General features: G+C 56.0%; 1 pseudogene; it reads left to right on the forward strand.

The window, feature by feature from the left end:
* Window positions 1-845, forward strand: part of LOC101911161 (hydrocephalus-inducing protein-like) — a 68235-nt pseudogene extending 67390 nt beyond the window's left edge.
* Window positions 846-6000: the final 5155 nt, after the last annotated feature.

Consider the following 6000-nt stretch of genomic DNA (forward strand, 5'->3'; position numbering starts at 1 on the left):
GGCGAATTTCCTCCTTGCTGCTTTTCCAGCTGTTTGGGGGACAACAGTAACCTCCAAGTGGGGGAGGGATTCCCAGGGCAGCTTTCTTTGAATCCACCATGAAAACCCGCTTTCCATCTGTGGCGAGAGCAAGCCACCAGGGATGGCTGGTACTGGTGTTGAAATGATGGGTTTGCATGCCTGTCGCAGGCAGTGACCCGCAGAGCTGTTCGGGTCCTGCTGCCCCGGTGCAATGCCTCCCTCCTCCCCGGGCAGCTCGCGGTGTAGCCGGGGGGCTTGCAGGGTACATCTGCCCCTCCGTTGCCTCAGGGCCCTAACCCATGGGACTGGGCAATAAAGCCTGTCGTGCTTCACCGCCATCTCTGCCAGTCCTGGGGCTGATCAGTCACTAGAGCAGTAACACGAGGCGGCTCAGGGACGGTTTCTTTCCCTGCAATAAAGACGGGCTCTGCTTGAGCAGTGGCTTGGACCAGATGATCTCCAGAGGTCTCGCCAGCCCCAGCCGCTCTGTGACTCTGTGTGTGTGATGATCCCCCCTGCTGACTCCACGGGGCTGAGTTCCCCCATGGTGAGCATCTCTGCTTTTCAGGGCAGCTGCTGCTCTCATGGAGACGTGCCAGGAGGCAGGTCCTGGGAACCTGCTCCATCAGCCGCTTCACCAAAGGCTCTTCAGACAGACTCCGGGCACGGTGCTGCTGAGGCTGCCTGATGGGAGCAGCGCGGGCGTGGGCGAGATGTGCCCGAGCTGCGCCCTGGCCCTCAGCAGCTGCCTGCTCTGCCGCTCTTTTGCTGCCCCAGTTGAAGTTTTGCCCTTGGCTGCCTTACGCTGCCTGGCAGCTCCTTGACGGGAAGCAGAGGGGACTGAATAATTGTGGAGATAAAGCCTGAGATGCAGTCGGGTGTCAGGGTGACGCGCACGTGTCCACCTGAGAGCGGAGCAGGCTGGGCTGTGCCTTAGCCCAGCTGATGGGTGACACGGGCATCCTTCATTCCCCCGTGTCCCTGAACCCAAGCCTTGTGTCCTCTAAAGCGCCAAAGCCGCTGCTCTGATTCCTGCTTGGAGGTTGCTGCAGGGTGGTGAGCCGTCATTTCCCTGTCTCCCATTTGTTGGCCAATCTGCAAACGGTGGCTGTGAGGCTCAGAGATCATGGTCTCCAATTGAAAGGGCGAGTTATCGACTGAAATTTTCACAGGAGCGTTGCATCGGGAATGTTATGCAGACTGACGGACAGCTTGACAAACTGAATGAGGTTAATTGAAGGGGCGGCAACAGGGCAAACGAAAGGCTGGTGTCTTGTTTGAAACAGAAAAGGAAAATGCTGTAATGCAGGTGGCCGTGCTGCCACCCCGATGGTACTCTTAACCCTCGAGTGATAATTGCTCTTCCTGTTAAGGCAAGCTTGCTGCTGGCTTTGTGGGAGACAAGATCATTACCTGAGCAAGCCAGCATGATTTGTGGTGAACTTCACTTTGGGAAAGTGACTTCAGGAATTCCTTGCAGTCCCCCTCAGGCACCAGCTTCCCTGTACCCCTCTCCTCTCTGCTGGGTGAGTTGTGTCTGTTCTATTCTCAGTTGCAGGGAGCAGCAGGGAGGGAGTATCTCTGCCACCAGAAGAAAATAAGTAAAAACCCGCCAAATCTGTGTGTTGAGACGGGGCTTTTTGGGTTGGAAGAGGGGTGTAGGGACTGCATACCTGCGTCCTCGGTTGGCTTATCCCTGCTTGCCAGGGTGTCTGCAGATCTGCGACCCTTGGGACCAGTGTGTCGTCCTGTGCTCACACTGTCAAATGCTGTGTCTGTCGGGTGTGCTTTTCCCTGTCAGATTGCTTTCCCAGCTGCCAGGCAGCCCAGCGTGTTAGGGAATCCTCTGGATCCAGCAAGGGGAGGATTTGTGTCTGTCTTGGGTAAAAAAAGACTGGAGGAATGAGTCAACATGAAGGAGCTGTTGCAGCTTAGCTGGGGGCTGATGTAACCTGCTGACAAAAGTGGCTGTTTCTCCTCGCTCCATTGTCATCTTCTTTTCCTGCCTCCCTAAGTGCCTGATTTTTGCCGTATTGACAAGTGCCAAAGGCTTGTTATGGACTGATGGAAGTGTTTGCTCTCCCTGCAGAAAGGAAAAAGCATCATTCTTAGGTCATTTCCTACTTGTTCTTTGTCATGCTGTCTTCTCGGAGATGTTTTATGTGGCTGCTAAGGCTGACATCTCTTGGCACCACAGAAGGCAGCTGCATGTCACGTCTCTGTGATCAGGAAAGAAGAGACAGGCCTAGGGTGTAAGTTTTCTTAATCAGTGGCAGCTTTTTTCTGCCTGCATAACCCCCGTGCTGGGTCTGTTATGTGCTGCCACAGGGCGCAAATGGTTTCCCAGCGCCTTGTAACGAGGGAGGAGGCAGAAGACCTTCCTTGGGATTTCCTCTTCGCATGACAGTCGTAATGCGGGGTCCTGTCTCCTTCAGCCTGGTCCCTGACCTCCCTGATCCAGAGCCCTGTGCTCCAGGTGAAGCTCGCTGCTGCCTGGTTTCCAGCAGCGGTCGTACAGCCAGCTGCGTCGTCTTCAGGAGGGTGCCTGGTGGCTCAGTGCAGATCCCCTTCGGCGTTCCCAGGGATGCGCTGCTGTCACATTCAACTGGAGCTGACCTTGCAGAAGAGACCAAGTTTTGTTTGTTTTTTAAAAAAAGAAAAAAAGCTGTAACTATTTGTCTTGTCACTGGGATTCACTGCAGATAACTGATTTTTCAGGCAATGTATAAAGGCTCTTGGTCAGGTGTGGTGTAAGCAAGGGCAGAACACGCAGTTCCCATTCCCATACTGGCTTCTCCCCTCTAGCACACAATTTTTTTCATTTACTAATTTAATTGTTTATTACCTCAAGCCTTTGGCGACACTGCCTTTATTAACAAAACGGCCATATGGAGAGACAGCAAAACACGGAGGAGATAAACTTAAAAACAGTGCCGATGAGGGGATGCTGCTTTAGTGATTCTGTTCCTTGTTCTGGCTGACGGGCAATTCTGTTGCTCTCTGAGCAAACCGTGCAGGCTGGGGGCAGTGAAGGCTTTGAAGAGCATGTCAGCATTGACTGCAGTTCTCCCCAGCTGCTCTCACTGAAGTCGGAGCAGACTTGAATTGGCAAGAGGGTGGTTTTTAAATCTACTGCAAATTACCACCCCCACCCCCACCCCCGCCCCCCAAAGCAGCTGAATAATTAGCCAGCGGGTCAGTGTTTGCTCCTAGTGAGACAGAGGCAGACAGTGCTGTGCCCTTCAAATGGTATCTGCAGTGCTATTTAGAAATTAGGGTTAAATGAACCTTCCAGGGTACGGGCAGCGCTAGCCCTGCATATGTGGCCTCTTCCAAGGTGAGCAGAACTTTTGAAGATGCGTAGGCTTAACTCTTTCCAGAGCTGTCCCACCAGAGCCTCATGGTGCTCCAACAGCTGACCTTTAGAATTAAACCCTTGGTTTGGGTTTAAAGGCTGTGTTGCTTATACAGCAGTACCAGTTTCTGATTTCCACCCAGTTTGGTTTTGCCAGAGCTGTAGGGAGCTTGTCATGTCGTGGCTGTTCTGGAATGTGGTACAGTGAAAGGAGAGACTGAAATGGCAAATTTTTCCCCCCAGGGCGATCAAATGCTGGCAGAGGTTGCCCAAGGAGGTTGTGGAGTCTCTGTCCTTGGGGATCTTCAAAGGCCAAGCACACAGTTCTCAGCAACCTGCTCGAGGCGAGCGTGCTGGAGCAGAGGGCTTGGCCCAGAGACCTCCACGGGTCCCTTCCAACCCCCCCTCCTGTGTGGCTCTGTGCTTTGCTTTTCCTCCTAAAGCCCTCAGCTCAGCCCCAATGCCCGCTGGAAAGGGTGCTGGGGCAAGGGACTATCCCAATCTCCTCCCCGAGGGTCCACCCCAGCACAAGCGCTCCCCACTCCACAAGACCCTATGGCAGACACAGTCAGGAGAGGGAAAAGATTCTTTTATTGTCAACAGCAGCTGCAGGGGCCCAGGAGTCACAGCGGTTCAGCCGGTGAAAATCAGTCGGCACCTGCAACGACAGAGTCAGAAAGCTCTGATAAGCCCCCAGAGGCAGGAAGAGGCAGGATTTGGTTCCCCCCTCTTTGGGGGACGCTGTTTCCGAGGAATTCCTCATGGCCCAGAAGGGACAGCTCTTGCTGGCCTCCACTCGAGGCCGGCTCCGGTGCCTTCTCCCCAGGGGTGATGTCCCTAGGGAGCTGTGCGTGCGCAGGGATGCTGACAGTGCCCCTGTGCCGCGCAGCAGGGCTCGACGGGGAGCCCCCGGGGAGCTGCCGTGGGGCTCATCCCAAACCCTGCTCAGCACCAGCCCTCGCCGGCCCTTGCCAGCCAGCTGGGAAGAGTTAGGGCCGTGTTCAGGGCTGGGAAAGATGGGCAGCAGCGCGTGGTACGCACCTGGCCTTCCTGACGTGCTGCACCTTCCTGCATTTTCTCAGGTTTGGGTCCACAAAATCGCTTCCTCTCTTCTCCTTTTTATTTGTGCTTGGCTGTCCCTCTCCTCTGCCCAGGCTTCTTTTCTCTTCCTTTTCCTTGACTTTTCCTTCTCCTGGTGGGAGCCTGCAAACCTTTCCATCCCACAGCGTGATGAGATGGGGAAAGCCCCAAGCCCCTGCAGCGAGCTCTCAGGTCAGGCAAGGGGAGCTCTTCCTACCTGGTTTCCTGGGGCAGGCTGGTCAGTTGTGGCAGGCGTGCCAGGGACTCTGCCGTGCCCTCGGGGGTGCCTGGAGGCAAATCTGGAGGTGCCTAAACCAGAAACTCGGGAGGTAACGGGTGGCAAGTGACAGCCTGGGGTAGTGAGGGCCTGACTGCCAAATTGCTGTATGAGCTCTACAGAGGAGATGCTGGTTTGCATCGTGCACATTTTGCACAGTCCAGCCAACGCAGCCTAGACTTGATGAAGCTGCGACGGAGTAGGATTTGAGCAAAAGCCCTCTCAAGGTGGCAGCTACTCCTTTCTGTCCTTTTGTGGGTATTTTGTAGGTATGTTTTGTTTGATGAAGCAGATCATACTTCATGAAGTGCATTCCAGAAACAGCCTTTCCAGTTTTCCTTAGCACGCACCACTCTGGGGGGAGAGGAGGAACCCCAAAGGCACAAGAGAGCGGCTGCCAGGAGGAGGCCCAGCGGCTGCTTGGCCTCCTGGGAAATTACTGTCCCACCTGAGACATGTTGTCTGTGGAGCTGCCGTACCTCTGCCGCTTTGGGCCCTGCCCCTGTGTCTCCCCCAGCTCCGCTGTCGATGCCCAGCAGAGAGGCGGCTGCATCCAGAAAGGCTTTTGCCGGATGCTGGGTCTCTGCTGTGCCTGCAGGGCCACTTTGCTCTTCGCACCGCAGCTCTGGAAAGCAAAAGCACGTGCAGCAGCGCGACTTCTTGGAAGTCAAGAACACCTAAGCAAAGCCCAGCCGAGCCCTACACCACTTGTCTCGTCAGCGTTGAGGTTTCCGGCATCCCAAGCCCCAGTGTCTGTGACAAGCCTCAGTCCCGCCTCCTACCTGTGCCCCTGTCCATGGGTGCTGGCACCTCCTCGGCTGATGGAGGGGAGAGGCCGGCCACCTCCTCCCCAAAGATGTCCCCGCAGTTTTCAATGAGGAACTCCACCAGCACGTTCACCTGCAGACATCAAAGCCTTGGTCTCAAGCCAGGTGCCTGCAGACATGTCAAGCAGCCTTTCCCACTGCTGACCCTTCGCCTGCGCAGGCGGCTGCGGCTGGGGGTTGCTCTTCCAGGCACCCAGCCCACCAGCACTGGCCCAAGGGAGGAGGCAGCCAGGGACCTCGCAACAGCCAAGCTCCGATGGGCCGGGAAGGCAGCGCTGGCTGCTGGGTAGGGCGTACCTTCTCGGTCACCGCCAGCATGGCCTGCAGCGGGAGCAGGTCCTCGTTGGGTGGGCTCAGCAGGTTGGGCCCGACGCAGATGGCCAGGTTGCTGCAGCTCATTCTGCTGGTGGCTGCGTTGTGGCCGATGTGCTGCAGCAGGG

The sequence above is a fragment of the Falco peregrinus genome, chromosome 14 (assembly GCF_023634155.1).
Source record: "Falco peregrinus isolate bFalPer1 chromosome 14, bFalPer1.pri, whole genome shotgun sequence".
Classification (NCBI taxonomy): domain Eukaryota; kingdom Metazoa; phylum Chordata; class Aves; order Falconiformes; family Falconidae; genus Falco; species Falco peregrinus.